Raw genomic sequence first — 21949 nt, forward strand, 5'->3', positions numbered from 1 at the left:
CCTATTTGTGATCTCCGTCTGTCAAATAAATAAATAAAATCTTAAAAAAAGTAATAACATTTCTTCCTTTCCCAAAACTTCTTTTGGGAAAGCTTTTTCAGGAGATTCCCATCCAAAGGGAAGACTCAGAGGGCATGCAGAAACTCATTAAAGTGTGAGAAATGGACGGAGGTCACCTCAAAGAGAATATAAATCAAAACCCCAAATTCTCCTTCAGAACCAGAATACACATAAGAACATTGCATTCTGAGTCCTGTGTTGTGATTGTTGTTCTTGTTTTCAGTTAAAAGTGTACTCAGTCTTCCTTAATGCTACATTCATGTTCTACTTAATGTTCAGACATAAAACATTTCATAATCAATTTACACAATGAAGTCTATTGTGAGGAATAAAAAAGAAAAAGAAAAAAAAATGGCATTTGAATCTCTTAATCCTTTAAAAAAATCTTCTAATCCACTAGGCTGTCTCCTATAATGAATGCTCACAGCATGACCAGGATTCGCTGGGCTGCTGACTAAATCCTTGCTCCTTGCTTTTTTGTCTAATGCTGTCATCTGCTGAGTTTTGTTGCTCTCCCAATGTCACCTTTATATACTAACTAGTCTCTTCTAGATATAAGAAAAACAGAAAAAAAATACCAGCTCTAATTAAATATGTTTGTTTTTAGACACAAGCCATAATTTCTGCACTGGGAGAAATAAAGTTTGCTTTGTGCTTTGTTGATTATAGAGGCAAACAGGTGCAGCTTGATTTTAGTAGATAAATTGGGATTTTCTTTTTTTTTTTTTTTCAAAGAAAGCCTGAAGGTTATTTTCTCTATCCCACATGTACTAGGTATTAAGACTAGCAATTTTAATGTCTATTTCATTATACCTTTTTCTTTCCAGGTTTGAAAGAGTAAATTTAAATAGTTTACTAATATAAAGCAACACTCTTTTGTAGTAAAACGACTTTGATAGAATGTTAGAGCAAGCAACCGATGATTTTTGATTATTTAAAATAAATAATGTCGCTCTATTATACGCACAATCAGGATCGCTGGAGCAAGAAATAGATGTTTTAAGGAGGGCAGGAAGAGAGAAGGGAGAAAAATGCCCTGAGAACTTATTTGTCAAGCTTGGAACATAAATGTAGGTTTTTCTTTCCATTGGAAAATGGAAGCCAAAGTGCAAAAAGGGCATTGGGATGATCTAGGAAAAACTGATTATGTACAACCATTATTTTGCTTACAAAAAAGGGCAATTTCAAGAACTTCAGAAAGCAAGATAATTTTGTCTAATGTCCAAGTATTTGATAACAGCTGAGTCTTCTCTTTTTTAGTGAAATACTCTCTTCATTTGGCTTCCTACAGACATATTCTACAGTTTTGCTTGTTTCCAATTTCACTGGTTACTTGTTCTCATATTTTTACTGGATGTTTTTCATCTTCTTGACTTTTACACAGTAGAGTAGAGAAGTATTCACAACTCAGAATATTCATGTGAGCTCCTCACTCTCTGTTAACTCCTGTTCCATGGTTTAAAATACCACCCGAAAGTTCATTGTTTCCATTTTATACTTCCAAAGTCAACCCCTCTTTTAAATGTCAACTCAATATCTCCACTTGGATGTTTATAGGTACCTAAATGTAATATTTACCAAATCTTCTCCATTTCCAGTCTTTACCCATCTAGGGCAACAACAATTCCATTTGTCCAAATATTCAAAGCAAAGTTTTAAAAGTTATCCTTGATTTTCCTTTCTTGCCTATTTTATATCCAATCAAAAGATGTGTTCTAATTCTGATATATGTATCTGAATGAGTTCTAGCCTGGACTACTACCAAAACCACCTTTCTAATTTTCCACTTCCATTTCCTGCTCTGCCCTTATTCCATAGACTAGTCTCTACAGAGAAACACCATTATAAAGTAAATGATTAGTTTCTTATCACACTCAAAATCAAATCCAAAATTCTTAACAAGGTTTTGAACAACGTAATGACTGTTAATCCTTGACTACCCCCTCTACCTTGCATACTTCCTCTACCCATCTTCTCAGTGCATTGATCTCTATGCTGAACCTTGACCATAGGGAGCAAGCTCCTGCCTTAAAAATTTTCTACTTGCTGTAATCCCTTTATCTGATATTACTGTCTCCTCCCCACCACAGCATAGATGTGCACATAACTTGCTCTTTACTGCATTTAGATCTCTCTTATTTTCCTCCCCATCCAACAGGTCTTTTCCCCAACTATCCTATAAATAATGGCACTTTATCAATCGCTTACTTTACCTTCCTTCATATAATCTCCAGATGATAGTTTATGTACTTTTCAGTCTTCTTCCTCCACTCTCCCACCTAACCCAATAGAATGGCAAGCTCTTTAAGACTTTAGTTATTTCATTCACCTCTTTAACTCAGCACCAATCACAAACCTGGAAAGGATTGATATATGGTACTTGTTAAATGAATTAATAAATGAGATTTATTACTAAAGTCTAAAAAAGAGATTATTCTGATTTTACTCAACTCAGGGCACTGAGGATAGAGATGTGGAAAGAATAATTTAGTGAAGACTTTGAAATTCCCATGAAAGCCACTAAAAATCCTATGTTTATATTTTGAAAATATTGATCTACCAATAATCCTTGTACAAAGTTTCATTAATAGTGGCATCAGAAACAAAACTCTGAAACTTTAAATAGTTAAATGTTGAGCTTTTTTAAAAAGTTTTTGTTTGTTTGTTTTTAGCTCATTTAACAGACAGAGATCACAAGTAAGCAGAGAGGCAGGCAGAGAGAGAGGAAGGGAAGCAGATTCCCTGCTGAGCAGAAAGCCTGATGCGGGGCTTGATCCCAAGACCCCCAGGATCCCAGGATCATGATCTGAGCTGAAGGCAGAGGCTTTAACCCACTGAGCCACCCAGGTGCCCCAAATGTTGAACTGTTTATGTTGGGTCAGGAAGGGGTGGTCCAAGTCCCAGGTGTTGTCAGGTGTTTTCTCACTTCCAGTAGACAAACTCTGAGCTTTTTCTTGCAATGCAAGGTCTCCTGGAATTATATTTTGGGGACCATGACTAGGATGGAAAACATACTATATCAGAAAAAGAAAGTGAAAAACAAACAAAAAAACCCACCATGCCATGTAGACAAGCTTTTCATTGGAATAAAGCTACTTAACTTGGCGGAAAATTTCCATTCCTCTTTTGGCAAAGATTATGAAAAAAAAAAAAAAAATAGTGGGGGAATTTTGAAATAGTTTGCAAAGGGATAGTCTAAAAGAACATAATCAGGTATCATTATACTGGTGAGCCAAGGGTCAAAGTAATTGAATTTGTAAAAAGACACAGAGGATATCTGGTGAATTAAAATATAATTAGAGTGTGATAACATCTTATACATGATATGGATGCAAATATAAATGAAAAAAAAAAAAAAAGACTTCTAAGATGTCTTTTTCTTTCAGTTCTTTCTGTAATAACATGTGTAGCTTCTCCTTCCTTGCCTTAAGGATTATGTGGGTGTCTGGGATTAGTTCCCAGAAATGTTAATATTGCTTTATTTTCATCCTCTCACTGATGTGAAAACACAGCTGGGAAATTAAATGCAAATGCAAACATTTTCCTTAGCAAGTTTCTTTCTACTCTTGTAAAATTTTCTTGTATCTATTTGTTTTAATGATTAATCCTATTCAACATTTGTCATTAAGTTTTAATTAATTCACAATATGAAATTGATTCAAAATGATTAGTTGGGTCATCTAAGTCTTTTTTAGAATATTGCTTTCCAGACAATACTTGCCTATAAAATTATTGAATTTCAAATAATTTTCTCTCCTACACTATAGATGAATCTCATTTGATGTTCAGCTCACATTTCATATATCTCCTTTTAGTTCACTTTAGGTGATTTTCCCTACCAGTGTTTCCAGTACCTTTAAATATTCTGATGTATGTAAATTGCAGTGATGGATTTCCTTATAATGGTTCTGCTGATCTATCTATATGCAGAACTAACCCTGTGGCACTTAACTAGCTACTTCCTCCATCCAGACAATTTCCATTTTAATCATTCTCACGGCTTTTATTCACTTAAATATATTGAGCTATATTCTTGGCCAAACTATTTTTTAAATGGCATATCTCATAAGGCATGATTGATTAGCTTTTTAAGCTAAATATACTAAATGTCACTAGGAGAAAATCATGGAAGCATGTTAATCCTTTTGGGTCACTGGAATGCCACTAAGCCTTCTGGGCCCTGAACAGCTATTGTTAAAACTGTCTTTATGAACAATACTTAGTAGGAGCTATAGGTGACTTTTTGTAAGTGTCAGCCTCACATGTATAGAAAGCCAGCTACATTGCTTTCTAGAGAATACATAATTCCATAAGAATAGAAATCTGCAAGGCCAAGTCATCCAAGGGGCCAGCCAGAAAGTACATTTCTGAATAAGGAGGCATCTTTATAATTTATGAGAACATATAAGATATATTTTTTCCCTGATGAAACTTTATTTGTAAAGAAATGAGAAAATGTATACATATAAAGCTTTTCAGTTAATAGTCAGGATTATAAACACATATGTTTAGCAGCTCCCCCATGCATCAAAATATGTGAGGATAAGAATACCTAAACCAAAATTTAGATTGGTAAGAGATCTATTGGCAGAATACTGAAGGATTACCCACTGACTATAAAACTGATTGAGTTGGATGGGAAAAACTATCAGTGGACAACTTGTGTTTTTTATAACATAGGCAATTTGTTCTTCTCCCTCTCTCTGTCTTTTAAGTAGGAGATGAAGGATCTGTATCAGACAAAATACTAGGCAGGGTATAACATCTTTAAGGGTGTTAAAATCAAAACCAAATGAAGACCAACCTTGAAAATTCCCTGAACAAACAAAACCAGTTTAGCCACACAAACAAAACTTAATTTAGCTTCTTTTGCAAGACTAACCTGACCTGGGTCATCTCTTGTGTATACTTCTGGAAATCATGAGTAAAACATAGACTGTTTTCCAAGGTAGATATGAAGTAACCACTGACCAATTCCCCATAATTTAAAAAATTCTAATATTATACCCAATTACTGTGAAGAATAAACAATCACAGCTCTCTCACTGTAGTAAGCTTCTTTATACTCCTGAGCCTCATTCCACATTTTGGTTTGAGTGCTCCCAGTTTGCAAACTGTCTTTTTATTGTGTACACAATAAACTGTTGCTACTTTGATGACTTTTTGGTTTTATTTATGTTATTTCTGAACTTTTGACAAAGGCATTCTAATTATTTTTTAAAGACATTTAGTTTAAAGAGTGCAGGGAGAGGTAGAGAAGGGGAGTCTTAAGCAGATATTGCACTGAGGCAGGGCTCAATCTCATGACCCTGAGGTCAAGACCTGAGCCTAAACTAGGAGTGGGAGGCTAAATCAACTGAGCCACCCAGGTGCCCCTCTACATCTTATAATGTCTTTAATTTTTAATTCCTTCATATACATATATTACCTATTCACGTGCATATGTATATGTGTGAATGTTCTGTCCGTTATGGATGTATTTTCATTAATTTATACCATTTATTTTGTATGGAATATGATAAATTTTCTTGACCTATACACATGGGTATTTTTTCAGTTCCAAAAAGATTTTCTTCCCTATTAAAAATTGCATTATTTATTGACAACACTTATTTCATTGTTCTGGCATCTACTCAGGAACATGAATAATATTTAGGTGTGGCCTACTCTCTCTCCTCCTTATCTAGCACCTCTTTTCATTTGCATTTTATTTTATTTTATTTTTTCTAAATAGGGAAATTTTCTCAAATTTTTTTCTCAACACCATTGTTTAACTTTTTCATTATCAAGTCTGATCTTCTGGCAAAGATTATGCAAATAGTTACTGTCTTGAATAGTTTTTAATTCTGCTAATGATATTTTGCTTTCTTTATGATTTTTTTTTTCCTAAGAGTTTATCATTGGGTCTCATTCAGTTTTACTCTTATTTCACCTTTTATATCCTTTCAAAAAGACTGTTCTTCTTATGGCCTTCAATTCTCTTTCATGGATTTAATATTATTTTGAATTTCACTGAGCATCCAAATAGTAACTTGTTTTTTTCTGTAAAATTATTTTTAAATTATTTTCTTCTCTCAGATTTATTTTCAGATTATTTTCTCCTTGAGTATCTTTTCCCTCTGATTAAATATCATTTTTAAAATCCTGAGTTTGTTTTGTTGTTGATTTTCCTTTCAATATACCCTTCATAACCCAGGCATCTTTCTAGATATCGGTCCTGTAGGTCCAGTAGGCACTGGATTGTGGTTAATTCCTACTTTAAGAGAAATAGTTGTGTCTATTGATGTTTACATATCTAAAACTCAGTTTACCAAGGATCATTCTAGCTTTTTTTAGTTGTTCCATCTTTGGAGATTCAATGCGCTTTTAATATCTACCTTCCGAAAATCTCAGTTGTTGTCTTTTAAATGATCATTTCATGAATGAATATAGAAAGATGAGGACAGAGCAAAGGGATGACAAGTCTCACTATTTATGATGCCCAGAACACCTCAGTGACAGAGTCAGTAAAGCATCCAACTCTTGGTTTTGGCTCAGGCTCTGATCTTAGGCTTATGAGATCAAGCCCAGCCTCAAGGTCCACGTTAAGCAGGGAACCTGTTTAAGATGCTCTCTATTCTTCTCCCTCTCCCTCTGCTCCCCAACCTTAAAAAAAAAAAAAAGAGAAAAATACATTGTATGATGTATAGACAATGCCTGTGATGCAAGCTTTTATACCTATTTGCTTGTTTTACTTTTAATATGAAAGCAGGAAAAAGATAAATACACTTACTCAGAAAAGATACTCAACCGATGTCCTATCTGTAAAACTTTCTTGAAGTTATACCCAGGTAAGTGAAATGAATCAAAATCAAATTCTCAAGGATATTGCAAAGGGATATTAAGCATTTAAAAAATGAGGCAGAAACATTTAACATGAAACCTCTCCACAATACAGTTCATAGAAAAAAACAAGATCTAGTGAAATAAGTCAAGCAGAGAGAGTCAATTATATGGTTTCACTTATTTGTGGAGCATAACAAATAGCATGGAGGACAAGGGGAGATGGAGAGGAGAAGGGAGTTGAGGGAAATTGGAAGGGGAGGTGAACCATGAGAGACTATGGACTCTGAAAAACAATGTGAGGGTTTTGAAGGGGCAGGGGGAGGGAGGTAGGGGGAACCAGGTGGACCAGATGGTGGGTATTGGAGAGGGCACAGATTGCATAGAGCACTGGGTGTGGTGCAAAAACAATGAATACTATTATGCTGAAAATAAATTAAAAAAAAAAAACAAAAAAATTAAATTTAAAAAAGTAAATAAAATATTTTTCCAAAAAAAAATAAAAGAAAAGAGAAAAAAACAAGATCAAGACCCAAGAACATTATATGCTAACAACTCACAGTCTCTTGTTCATGTTTATAATTACAGTGGAAATTCACTTAAGTGACTTGTAAAATGGATGCCTCCAGGAAGGTGAATTATTTGAGGTGTAAAAAAGAAAAGGCAAAATCCTTGTGTGCTACTGAGCCTATAAATTCTTCAATATTATTTATTTCATACCATGTGCATATAGTTACTTACTGTAAGTAATAAGTAATATACTTATTACTTTTTAAAAAATCACTAAAAAGAAGGAAAATTCAAACTTGCAGTTATCATGATAGCTTGACTCTATTTGAGATCTATAAAAATTAAACAGATAGCTAATTTAAACCTAGAATTAAAAATAGTTACCATATAAAAATTACTTGAAAGGTTAAAGGAATATATAAGCCACATACATGAAAATATCACGTAATACATAGATAATACATAAGCGTATTTAAAAAGAACACTATTTTCTTAAGATCGTTTTTTTCGTAATGTATCAGTGCATTTGTGAAAAGACAAATTTCATACCACTAAAAAGTCAATACTTCAGTCCTTGAAGTCATCTGGATATTCAAGGAGAAAGAGGAATGATGATAGGAGTTATTGAGTATACTGGGGACTGTTCTAAGCACTTTATGTATGTATCTATATATACCTTTATATATATATATAGGCTCGTTTAATTCCCATTACATGCCTATGGGATAAGCAGTATTATTCATAGTTAGGAAAGAGGGGCACAAATTGGTTAAGTAATTTGCCTGAGGTAAAAAATGCTAGTTAACAGCATAGCCAGGATGTAAACACAGGTTATCTGGCACCACATGCACTAAGCTATTCTGCTTCTAGAATGGATTCAAACTAAGAAGACTATTTAATGACATGGAAAATGTTGATGTGATAATAACTAAAAAAAAATTGAATGCAACTTTGCTAAACAATCTGGACCTAATCCTGGAAAAAAAAAAACAACCAAATAAATACAATGCACATGAAAATAAGCTGGAAGAAAATATTAATAGAAGTTTTAACTCTATAGGCATTACCTACGGTTATTTTTAATACCGTATTTTATGAAGACTAAAAGGTAGAGTCATTCCTTTCAATATCGTAAGTGTTAATTAAAAGTACATTATTTGAACACAAATATGTAATTAACTTGCTATAGATAAACAGCTCCTCTGGGAGCTGCTAGCCTCAAAATTTTACATATTAAGAAAGTTATTACCAATCACAAAATTCTAAGTTCCCAAGAGTTAATCAATGCTCTGGCAAGAAATCAACACACCAAAAAAAAAAAAAAAAAATCATTTTCGTACAATTGTTGTGTCTGTGTCTGCATGAAGAAAAGCATTAAAGTGCAATGAAAGTATGATTTTTTATTATATATATAAATATAATTTATTATATATATAACATATATGTATATATATATATCTAGACTAAGTGTGCTTGTATTTTCTTGATAATTTTTTGCATCTATAATCAAAAGAACTATCTCCATAAGAAGTATAACCAAAAGAATATATTTTATTGTGTTCTCTAATTATGGCATTAGGATAATATTGACTCTGTAGAATGAGTTGGAAAGACAGTTGGTCATTTTGGACAATATATAGTAACAACTCTAAATACTGATCTCCACTCTACAGTTTTTTTGCTTACTATGTTTAGTAATTTGTACTTAATATTTCAGTAAGCCTCTTTTCTCTGCAAAAGAAAGCTCAGCTTTTGATATTGCAACTCAAGGGACTTATTCTTGGGCATGCACACATTCCTTCTGGTAAACCCCATCCCAAGTCTATCAGTGGTTGAAGTAGGGCTCTCTTTGCCTCCCTCCCTGATTTCTGTTCAGCTCAGTCTGTTTTTTTTTTTTTTTTTAAGATTTTATTTATTCACTTGACAGATGGAGATCACAAGTAGGCAGAGAAACAGGCAGAGAGAGAAGAGGAAGCAGACTCCCTGCCAAGCAGAAAGCCCGATGCTGGGCTTGATCCCAGGACCCTGGGATCATGACCTGAGACGAAGGCAGGGGCTTTAACCCACTGAGCCACCCAGGCACACCTCAGTCTGTTTTTTTGATATCACTTCCGTTTGTTTTTTTTCCACTAACTGTTAGCTAATTGTTCTATTGTTTGATGACATCCTAGATCAATCAGTGATCCATAATCAGGTACAATTAAATTCGGGTCATTTTGCAAGAGTAATTTTGATGCATTCTTTGAGGCTTGCTTCAATCCTAGGAGGGCTGCTGTTAGCTATTTATTTCTCTATTTTCTGTTAAGTGTCTCGCTTGCCTATAGTTTCATGTGTTGTAATCATGGAGTTACTAGCCCATCTCAATTGTTCGTTGTTTTCATCAGCCCCCGTTAGCCTTGAAGTTTCCCATATTTTGTTCTAAAGAATGTTAGTCACCCTAGATACTGCTATGGAGATCTATTTTCCTTGTGGTTTGCCTCTCCCCTTGGGCAGGATTTCTACGCTGTTGCACTGGTCCTGGCGGTGAGAATAGCAGCCTATTTCCCTCTGAGTGATACTCCAGTTCTCTGAGAGATTTATTGGGTTGGGTTTGTTGCCTTGATTATCTTGCCTTGTGTCTTCTAAGGTGAGGTTTTCACCTGATGTGTGAGTAGGGATGAATGCAACTGAGCCTAGCTTTCTTGTACCCTAGCAGTGTGGGACTGGGTAAAGAAGGGAATTCAGATTTCCTCCCCATGCTTGTCTGGAAAAGAGCCTCTCTACTATGGATCTGAAGGAAAGGAGAAGAGATGACAGCCTTCCTCTCCCAGGAAAAAACTAGCTCTAGACTTCTAGTTGGGGAGGGAGGCAGGGCCATTTCTTTGCTTCATATATCCAGTGTAGAGCTACCATCTTGATGAGTTCAGGAAAGAGGGAAGAGGTCTTGGCTCAAATGCCAAAGCCCGTCTCTGGTTTTACAGATATTTAGATCTCCTGATCTCCTAGAATAAGTGTATCTGCATTTGCTATATACCTTTAGGATAATTAGAAAACATTCATTTTTTAATGATTTTTTTATTTATTTTATTTTTTATTTTTTATTTTTTTTTAAAGATTTTATTTATTTATTTGACAGAGAGAAATCACAAGTAGATGGAGAGGCAGGCAGAGAGAGAGAGAGGGAAGCAGGCTCCCCGCTGAGCAGAGAGCCCGATACGGGACTCGATCCCAGGACCCTGAGATCATGACCTGAGCCGAAGGCAGCGGCTTAACCCACTGAGCCACCCAGGCGCCCTTTTAATGATTTTTTTAAAACCAGTAATAACCATTACTGTTTTTGTGAAGTGTATCTGTTTTTATGAGGTAGGAGTCTATGGACCTCTCATACTACCATTCCTGAGGTGTTTTCCTTGCACATTTAAAAATAGTAATTAGGAAAACACAGAAAGGAGGGAAGTAAATTTGTCAATGTATCTCATAATTTTTATATATCTGTAATATGTATGAGTTTAATTTATCTTAAAAAAATAAAGTTATAATAATGTAGAAATAAAGTTCAATATTTTATGCAGAAGACTGATATAAATGAATACAGGATTCAATTATCTGTCAGATAACTCAACAAACTATTGTTTAACAATAAAACCACACTTATACACTCACATGCATATTTGCACATCACAAATAGTTTATGGAAGAAATTATTGTGACTGTTATTTTTATCATCCATAATCTCTGTATTCTCCTAGTTCTAAAACCCATATTTTATATCAGCACATTGGTTCTCAAACTCAAGCAACTATCGGAATCTCCTGGGTAATGTATTAAAAACCAGATTGCTAAGTCTCATTACAGGAGTTCCTCAGTGAATAGGTGTGAGGTATGGTTGAGAATTTGCATTTTTAAGACAAACTTTGAGAAGGATTATTCCAGAGAACTATCTTTTCTCTCACCCTTAGTTCCTGAGGCAGATAGTAAACCAGATGTGGCCCAGGTGAAGATCACATGTTTCCTCCACAGTTATAGGGACATGACTCAATAAATACCATTGACATGATATAATTCTTCTTGCACTATTTGGAGAAAGGCAAATGTTTTCTTTTGTTTTAAGTATTACAGTTTTTATTTATTTATTTATTTATTATTATTCTAAGTATGGTTAAATACAGTATTTTATTTGTTTTGATTTTAGGTGCACAACAGTTATTTGACAATTCTATGCACCATTATTCTCATTAAAATGTTAATATTGTTTTCTGCTTCCTGTTCCACTCTAGAGGTTCAAAAATAAATCAATGAAATATATTCAACTTTTAAATTTTCTAATTCAATATCATATTTATTTCATATGTATTTGAGAATTTATTGTATCTCTTATTGATTTCTTTTCTTTTCCTAGCATGTATTCTATGAAAAACCTTTTAACAAATGGAAGCTAATACAATTTAAATAATTCATTTGATAAATAATAAATAATTTATTTGATGACACACTGAGATTATTTTAAAAGTAAGATTCATTTCTCCAAACTTATATTTCATTTATGTAGGTCTTTGAAATTGTGGATCAAAATAGATTTTTAAAAATTCCTATGAATTATGTTAAAAATTAAATTGGTATATGTAAGATAATAAAAGCAGAATAAATTTGTATTTATAAAATAAAAGTTTCTTCAGGCCAACTGAAATTGTTTGAGCTATGTTATGAAAAATAGCCACATATTTGTTAGAGGTAAAACAGTAGCAAATTTTTGTGCCAGTATAGATTATAAATCGTCAATGCATACTGGATTTTTCATATATTTACATAATATTATAGCTATTGTGATAAATGCACTAAGAAAAAGCAAATTAGCAAATTATTAGCATTATTTTGCTTTTGACATTTCATAAATATTCTGAGTAATATTTACATAGTTTTATGTAAATTTAACATATGAAAAAAATCTATTCAGAAGAAATATTCCTAATATATATTTCCATAGATCTAGAATTGGCATCATGTTTGTGCCTGGTAGGCAAGTAATAACATGAAACTCTTTCTTTCATTCTATTATACAATTCATCTTCCTTTCCTCAATTACTATATATATATATAGTATCACTGGAAATGGGGGAAAACGTTAGAAACAAAGTCATATCCTCACAAAGAAAGCAAATATAAAGTGATGAGGGTTTTTTGAAAACTTTAAAAATGTATGTAAATGATCTGAAAAGTGTAAGTAAGAAATACAGTCTCTAAACAATGCATAATGCTTGAAATAGCTTTAAGGGGACATTCAACAGTAGAATCACTTCCCTCTGACTCAGGGCTTACACTGTTTAGGTGTTTTGTGGATTTCTTATTTTGATTTTTGTGTGTGTGTTGTTAATATCTTTAATATATTGGAATACAATTAATGACACATTAAGTATGGAAATATTCTCCTAAAAAGGAGCGTTATTTAGGATATATTGAGTACAAATATAAACTGTAAAACAAATACCTCTTATTTTAAGTAAATTCTAAGTAAAGAAGTGAAACAATACAAAGGATTAATTATTTTATATAGGCTTAAACTTTGAGAGGTCATAGATTTCTCAAGTAGACAAAGGTAAAAAAATGTAATAGAGAAGAGATATAGACATATTATAAAGGAAACAAGAGTTATAGTTTTTTTTTTTTTTTCCTCTGAATTTGGGACAGAACCCTGGGTACCTTCAGTGTTGAATTGTTAAAGAGGGAGATAGAAAATGTCTAACTTTTCTTCTAACTATAAAATTCCTCATTGTATTGATATGTGCTCACTCAGCTTTCTACAACCTGGAATTTTGCAGGCAGTCATTAAAGTTCTGTAATTGATCAAGTGTACCTTTACATAACTTAAAATGTGGTTTTGTGGGGGAAATGAGTATCTTTTACTTTCTACTATTTTCTTCCTCTTGCCTTTTTTCTGTACTTCAGTGTTATCAGGTTTAAACCCCAAGTGTCAATGAAAAAAAGGCACTATCTAAAGACCAAATATTGTCAGAGATTTTTTTATCCTTTGTACAGAAGAATATATTCTCTTATTTTAATCATTTAAAAAATTAGTAATGCTTGTTCTCCACTGTGTGATAAAATTAAATTTACAAAATCTGTTATGTTAGCAAATTAATATGTTTACAAATTAAATATTTTCATAAATCACTATATGTGGTATAACAACATTAGAATAGTGAGGTTTTTTTTTATTTATTTTTTTTTATTTTTTTTTTTAGATTTTTTTTTTTTTTAATTTCCAGCATAACAGTATTCATTATTTTTGCACCACACCCCGTGCTCCATGCAATCCGTGCCCTCTATAATACCCACCACCTGGTACCCCAACCTCCCACCCCCCGTCCCTTCAAAACCCTCAGATTGTTTTTCAGAGTCCATAGTCTCTCATGGTTCACCTCCCCTTCCAATTTTCCCCAACTCCCTTCTCCACTCTAAGTCCCCATGTCCTCCATGCTACCTAAGGATACAAACGTAGTGATCCAAAGGGGCACATGCACCCGAATGTTTATAGCAGCAATGTCCACAATAGCCAAACTATGGAAAGAACCTAGACGTCCATCAACAGATGAATGGATCAAGAAGATGTGGTATATATACACAATGGAATACTATGCAGCCATCAAGAGAATAGTGAGGTTTTATGAGGAAACATTGAAGTAAGATCTTAAATTGTTTCATTTTCATTAATAAGTTAGATTATATATACAGAAGTATTATACGTAGGATGTACTTCAACTTTTATGCTTTAAAAAATGTTATGCCATTGAGGCATTTGTAATGAGTAAAATACATTTTCTTTTTTTTCCCAAAGATTTATTTAATTTTGAGAGAGAGAGAGAGCACATGTGCACGCGTCAAGGTCTAGGGAAGGGCAGGAGGGGAGGAAAAATCCCAAGCCAACTTTGCAATGAGCGCATAGCCCAATGCAGGGTTTGATCTCACTACCCTAAGATAACGACCTGAGCTGAAACCAAGAGTCAAAGGCTTGATGGACTGAGACACTCAGGTACACTAAGTGAAATATTTTCAACGTTTTACAGTATTTTCTCTTTTCCAAGTCATATATCTTCTAATAAATGTATTGTCATAATTTACAAATTTATTAGTAACAAAATAACCGAGTCATTAACTGCATAAACAGGATTTTTTCAAGAATGCATGTCTTGCTTCTATAATAGGAATTTGGCCAAGAAATTAGGTTTAAAATTCATTGCAATACAAAGTTCTTCTGATGTGTGAAAATTAAATTTCTTGCTTGAGAAGTGAAAAGTATCATGTAAGTATTGGTAATTATACTCAATTTGTATTTCTAGAAAAGTATTTCTCTCTGAACAAATTAATTTATAGAAAGAAACAAATTAATTTTTGTGCAGATGTTTTGTTTAAATAAATGCATTAGAATAGGTATATAGTAAAATGAGTAATATTGTAGAATGAAATACAATTTACAAAAGTAATATTTATTTAAGAATTGAGGGGCACTTGGGTGGCTCAGTTGTTAAACATCTGCCTTCAGCTTGGGTCATGATCCCAGGGTTCTGGGATTGAGCCCAGCATTGGGCTCAGTGCTCAGCAGAAAGCTACTTCTCCCTCTCCCTCTCCCCTGGCTTGTGTTCTCCTTCTTGCTGTCAAATAGATAAATAAAATCTAAAAAACAAACGAAACAAAACAAAGCAAAAACCAGTGTGTGTAGATATTTTACTGTTATTCCAAGTCTCCTTTTAGTGAAATACTGCTCTACTAGCTACTATTTACTACTAGCTATTTGATATTGCTAATGAATTGATTTCAGTCTGCAAAGACTAATTTTGAGGACTCTAAGTTCCTTAAACTTCTATAAGATAATGCATGTTAATTTTTTTTAAAGATTATTTATTTATTTATTTATTTATTTGAGAGAGAGAGTGAGAGAGAGAGAGCATGAGAGGGGAGAAGGTCAGAGGGAGAAGCAGACTCCCCATGGAGCTGGGATCCCGTTGTGGGACTCAATCCGGGACTCTGGGATCATGACCTGAGCCGAAGGCAGTCGCTTAACCAACTGAGCCACCCAGGCGCCCCTAATGCATGTTAATTCTTAAACTAATGTTTTTACCTAGTGCTTTTATAGATGTTGTTGGTTAAGCCTCAACAGGTGCCAGTGAAATAAGAATTTTTTTTCTTTTTTTGGTCCATCCTTATCTGATTCTAAATTAAACCCAACTCACTGACATGTAGTCAATGATTCACAATAAATAGCTTCATAAACCTATTATTCCAAAAAAAAAAAAAAAAGAGAGAGAGAGAGAGTAAAAAGTGGAATCCTTTCACCTCTATTAAACATAATTGCTGTTATAATCCTCATTAAACCAAAATTTAAAAAAATGTTTTTTAATGATAAAGTCTTTTACATACCTTCTAACTTTTGGTATTCACAGGAAACCTGTAAAGAAAGCTGGCAAGACAGGGGTTCTGTTATTATTTTGTAAGTGAGTAAACTGAATTCAAAACAGGTACAGACTTGGAATTCAGACCAAGACCTTTTGACTTGAGGTCAAAAATGAATTTCCTTCATGATTTCCTAATATTGTGCTTATTGTCCTTTCCAACTGAAGCTTAGATCAATTTAAAACATAGATATTTCTATGAATATTATATATTTTTTTCCCGGTGACTTCCTAATGAGACTAATGCAGGCCAGCTGGGCCAGAGGATCCAGAGGAGTGTCCCACACGACGTGCCAGAAGGGGTCATTGGCTTCATGCAGGATGGAAATCAAATGCAAGCCTGAAAAAGTGAAAGAGAGTTTATTGACTAGGGTGAGTGGCAGGTGCAGAATAGCAGATGGAGGGCCTAGGATATGTGGGAAGGAAAGGAGAATAAGTCTTGTTGCTTGGGGCTGGGGGTTTACACTGGAAAAGGATCTAGGGTATGTGTTTCTTCAGGAATCCATGATAGGATCCAATCAAAGGTGGTTATCAGGTGAACAATAAGTATTTTTCCATAAATGGTGGAAGGTAAAGATATTGATGTCAGCATCAGCCCAGGTTTGTCTGGAACATGTTTGGAATCTGGCTTTTCTTAGGTATTATCAGGTGTTTGGGGTCTGGGACAAATCTCAGAGAATGATTAACTTTCTTGCTTCCCCCTTGAAGTGGTAACATAGCTTCTTTCGCTTATGCAGTGGCAAAATATGGAACATGAGTAAATGGGGTCTAGCAGAACATAATAGAGATAGAGCCTTTCTAAAATGGAGTCCCTTCAGCTTTCTTACTTCAAGGCCACTTTTTTTCTTTCAAAATTAATACATCTTCTGTTAATTTTTGTTTTGTTTTGCTAATAATACATATAAATATATTTTGTAAAGAAAAATGCTCATATTTCATAAAAATAAATATTTTCATCTTCTCTAATTTGTTGTCACAAACAAGTTTTGTTCAACATTCATTTAATATCTGTCCACTTTGTTCTTGATGTAGAGTTAGAAATATAAATATATGTAAGTTCATTTAAAAAATAGGAATATAGAGTTATACATATACATAAGATATTATATCTGTATCTGAGGAATGTACCATTTATTGGGAAAGATTATTGCAAATTATACAATTTTGAGGTGTAATAAAATATTTAAATATTTAAATGTATCTGAAGTTCAAGGAAGGCTTGTACAAGGGATAGATTACTGCTTGAAGAATGTTAAGTAATGTCTGAAAAAAAAGTAAGTTAGATAAGAAAGTTCCAGATACAAAAGCCCAGAAAAACAAACCTCTAGTGGATAATGTTGAGAAAGAAGACAGTCTCAGACCTGAGAAAGGTAATGTTTATGTATCTGTGGGGACTTTGTTGTGTCATATGATTAACAAAGGGTAGCATTACTGAAAATCAAATTAAACAGTTGATTCTGACAGAATTTGTCTTTAAACTACCTAAGTAAACATCAGTCTGTAATGGGCCAAGATTCTTTTCTTTCTTTCTTTCTTTCTTTCTTTCTGTCTTTCTGTCTTTCTGTCTTTCTGTCTTTCTTTCTTTTGTACCTAATTTACTAACGTTTTTAATTATCTGGTCTTCCTATAAAAATAAATTGTCAGAAAAGAAATCTTGAATTGTCTTTCTTGGACATTAGTACCTTGTCCCAGGTCTGTAATAAAACTTTGACAAGAGTTAGCAATCAGCTCTTCCAAGATTTTATTTTTTTTAATTTTTTATTTTTATAAACATATATTTTTATCCCCAGGGGTACAGGTCTGTGAATCACCAGGTTTACACACTTCACAGCACTCACCAAAGCACATACCCTCCCCAATGCCAAGATTTATTTTTAAATTCCCATTGTGTATTTTCAAAGGGTTTTAACACTATGCCCAGATTTTTTTTTTTATGGTTTAATATGCTCAGAAAATTGTGGGTTGGATAAAAATATAGGTATTTATTTTCTATGAAAACCTTTTTGTGTTTTTATATTTTTATTTATTTGTGCTTTTAATATATAAAGGGAAAAAAATACATTTTCAAGTTCAAAGAAGAGGAAGATCTATGACTGAAATGAGGTAGAGCTGGATCATTGTCTATATTATCAATCTTAATATTATAGCAGGTAATTAAAAAATTGACTTATTTTATGAAGGTCTGTCTATGGATTCATCATTCATTTACTACATTTAATGTTACATATTAAAAAGTATATGTAACCTCTGTAAGTGGTTCAGCAACATGAAGTCTGAGATTTTCAGAACCTATTTACTGCCTGGAAAGTAGAGTAATGCCAGTAAGAGTCAGTGTTCCACAAGGCAACTCATCAAAATGTTATTGTTATAAAGGTCCACACATTTGAAGGGAATAAAATTGTTTAAGTTGAAGGAAGAGAAAGAGATACGGGATTTTTGTTTCAAGAAGTGTTACCTGGCCCTAACGAAGGTTTTGAACCTCTGGAATAGGATGATAAAGCCCATGAGGTAAAGTCTACCAGGAACAAACCTGTAATCAAACAAATCTCAGTTTAGTAACTTGTGGCAACAAGGAAGAATATTGTCAGCTAGGGCTACCATAACAAAAGAGCACAGCCTGGGTGGCTTAAACAACAAGAATATATTTTCTCACTGTTCTAGAGACTAGAATTCCAAGATCAAGGTGTCAGCAGGTTTGGTTTCTCCTGAATTCTTTCTCCCTGTTTATAGATGTCTCCCTCTCCCTGTGGCCTCATACAATTGTCAACTCTGTGTATGAACATCTCTGGTATCTCACTGTCTGTATGGACACAGATAATAATGGATTAAGGCCCCTTCCTAGCGGCCTCATTTCAATGTATTTACCCTTTTCATATGCCTATCTCCAAATATACTTACATTCTGAAGTACTGGAGATTAGGGCTTCAACATATAAATTGAGGACACAATTCAGTCCATAACAACTATGTATCAGTTGTTTTTCTGAGGAAAGACTGGAGGAAGTAGAGTTCAGCTTTGTATCTTTTTGATGGAAGCAAGAACCACAGTGTGGATATGAAGACATTGGTGGTATGACAGAAGTTGTCACTCAAGGAAAGGTGGCTGTTTTAAGCATTCTGCAGTAGGGGTGGCCTGGGGCCTGGCGGGGGGCAGAATTGTTACCTTTGGAGCCAGTCCTAGCTATGGTTGTTAACACAGTCTCATAATCAGCAGGATTGAGTTCATTCTTCCATTCTAGGATGTCCCAAAAAATAAAATGTAGAGTGTAGAAGTCCTGAAGTTTACCCTGTAATGGCATTCTGGGATGGCATTCTTTTTGGGGGGATGATTGTGTGGCTGCCCATAGATAAATGGCCACTAATAAATTGTTATATCCCTGGGAGCCTCCTAAAGGACTTCATGCCAAAGCATGGTGCTGAGGAATTTGAAATGTTGGAACAGGCAACTTCAAATAGACTTCAAATGAGCTAAATTGACCTATTAATAAAAAATAAATGATTATCACTATGTAATTAATGTTCATATCATCCTCATCAACTGCAGGCACTTAAACTTTCATTTGACTCAAGGAGATTTTTAAATTCCAAAGTGATTTTATTTGCATCCTTAGTATCATACAACAATTAATTCTGGCTTATATTTTATTTTGTAAATCAAGGAAAACCATTAATAGTTTTTTTGTTTTTGTTTTTTGTTTGTTTGTTTTTTAACTAACATATAATGTATTATTTGTTTCAGGGGTACAGGTCTGTGATTCATTAGTCTTGCACAATTCACAGCCCTTAATAATTTTAAGTAGGAGGATGCCATGGTCAACTTTTCAAGACTCCACTAGTACCACCAATTTCAGAACATATTTCTGCCTACTTTGAAACATATTTAAATATGTACTAAGGAAGTATGTAATATACTATGACATGAATAACTCATACAATATTTTATAAAATACATCATTGTAAATAAATGTATTAACATATTTATATGTAGGTGATGCACTTATAACATCAATCCAATCACCATTACAACTCTTTCTTATGCCAAGCATCAAAGCATAAAGCCATTTTTGAACTGTGACTTAACATTTGGTTATTCCATACACAGAGTATTCAAACATAGTATGAATATCATATCAAAATGAATCAGTTCACAACTATTTAAGTGAAATCATAGTCCTCTAACCACCTGCTCATATAATAATCTTGAACTTGAATGAGAGAGACAATGTGAAGAATTTGCTTAAAGCATTACCATTTGTAAGAATAAATGGGCACTATGAAAGTACAGAGTGATACAGGTATCTCCCCCTTTCCAAAAGTTTGCATTGGGCCACTTCACTTTTACAAAAGACCTGCTTTAGTATTTGCTTTTGCTGATTGAAAGAAACCCCCAAAGAATTTTCACTTTTATGAAGAAAGGCACTACAATGCTAAGGTAAGTCTTTTGTGAAAATGAAGTTACCTAACACTTCAGAAAGTGGGAGATAGTCTAGCTTTTTGTCACTTTGGTTTACGAAATGTTTTATAGGTGTGTTGTACTTTTTGGATAATAGGGAAACCTGTATTGTTTGTAGAGTCACACCTTGTTTTACCTAAAACTTGTATTGATTTTATACTGGATGATAAAACAATAATTTACAAGTTTCTCCTCAATTCTTACAATCAGATATTAAAATAATTTTCATTTTAGAAAAAAAAATAATTGCTTTAGTTTTACTTGAAAATGTTGTATCAGGAAGATGTTTTGATTACATTTAAGATTTTTTCTGAGTGAGAATAACATTTAAGACATTTAAGAAAATGCACAAAATTAATCCCACTGAATTCCAAGTATCTTTGTCACCCATATGAATAGAAATTAAAACTATCAATAACAAATATTCCATTAAAGTACATATTTTTTCTTTATTGATACTTTGATGCATCAAGATGCATCAAATCATGAACATGCATATGATCAAATATTCATTAAGCTTGAAGCATAGCCTGTAGAATAAAGGTACTTTCTGTAATTTTAAAAGGTGAATGCTTTTTTGGGGGTGCCTGCCTTCAGGTCAGATCATGATCCCAGGGTTCTGGGATGGAGCCCTGCATCAGGCTCCCTGTTCAGTGGGGAATCTGCTTCTTCCTTTCCCTCTGCCCCTGGTTGTTCTCACTCTCTCTTTCTCAAATAAATAAATAAAATCTTTTTTTAAAAAGTTGGTTGCTTTTAAATTACATTTTAAAGAGGCAAACCAAATGAATGCAAGCTTAATTTAATCTTAACACTAGATATAAAGAATATGCCTCATTATAGTTTTATTGGTTTAGAATTTCAGCATTATTTTTGAGGAAACAATGAAATAAAACTTGAAAAAGAAATAAGAAGTTCCAAATCACATCATTGTTAATAGAATATATAATTAAATATGTAATTAAACATACATTGTATGTGGAAATCTTTTATTTTATAATTAATAACATGCCATATAAATTATAAAAATATGCATATAAATGTACAAATTAACATAAATTTTTGTAATTGTATTCTATAGAAATTCAGTATGTCATGCAGTACAAATGAATTGGCCAAAATTACACTCATTTTCCGTACCTTAAATGTGAATTTATTAATGTGTTTCCCACAGATCATCTTTGTTAAATAATGAAAATCTATGCCTGAGAGTATCCTGCAACTTAGATAGCAGATTCCAAGTTATCACAACACAGGCTGTTGCTTGGGAAAAAACATTTATCTCTTTCCATAAAACACATGGGGTGAAAATTGGGGGAAGAAAAATGCAGACCACTTTTGTCTTGCCTTTGAGCCTAAAAGACTAATCATTTCATGTGATTAGCACTAAGTAGCACATACTAAATATTCAACAAATGTTGAATAATGTATGATTAATAGTGAAAATATTTCTATAACTTATTTACATGGACTATCATCTTTTATGTATGCATTATAGGTTGCAGTAAAGCATGATTCAAAATGAAAACTTAAAAAAATTAATACTTTTTATTTTTATGTATTTAAATTTCAAAGTTTTAGAGGTGAAAGGAATTATAGAGATCATAATGCCTTTATACTAAAAAGAAAGAAACAAAGTTTTTAAATATTAAATGTTATGTCAAAATCTCTCAGCTACTTAAGGA

The 21949-nt window shown here is 33.3% G+C and overlaps 1 protein-coding gene across 4 annotated transcripts in view; it reads left to right on the forward strand.

The window, feature by feature from the left end:
• FSTL5 (follistatin like 5) overlaps positions 1–21949 on the forward strand; it is a 761141-nt gene that overhangs the window by 442258 nt on the left and 296934 nt on the right. The gene's annotated exons all lie outside the window — the stretch shown is intronic.

This window comes from Mustela erminea, chromosome 2 (assembly GCF_009829155.1).
Source record: "Mustela erminea isolate mMusErm1 chromosome 2, mMusErm1.Pri, whole genome shotgun sequence".
Classification (NCBI taxonomy): Eukaryota; Metazoa; Chordata; class Mammalia; order Carnivora; family Mustelidae; genus Mustela; species Mustela erminea.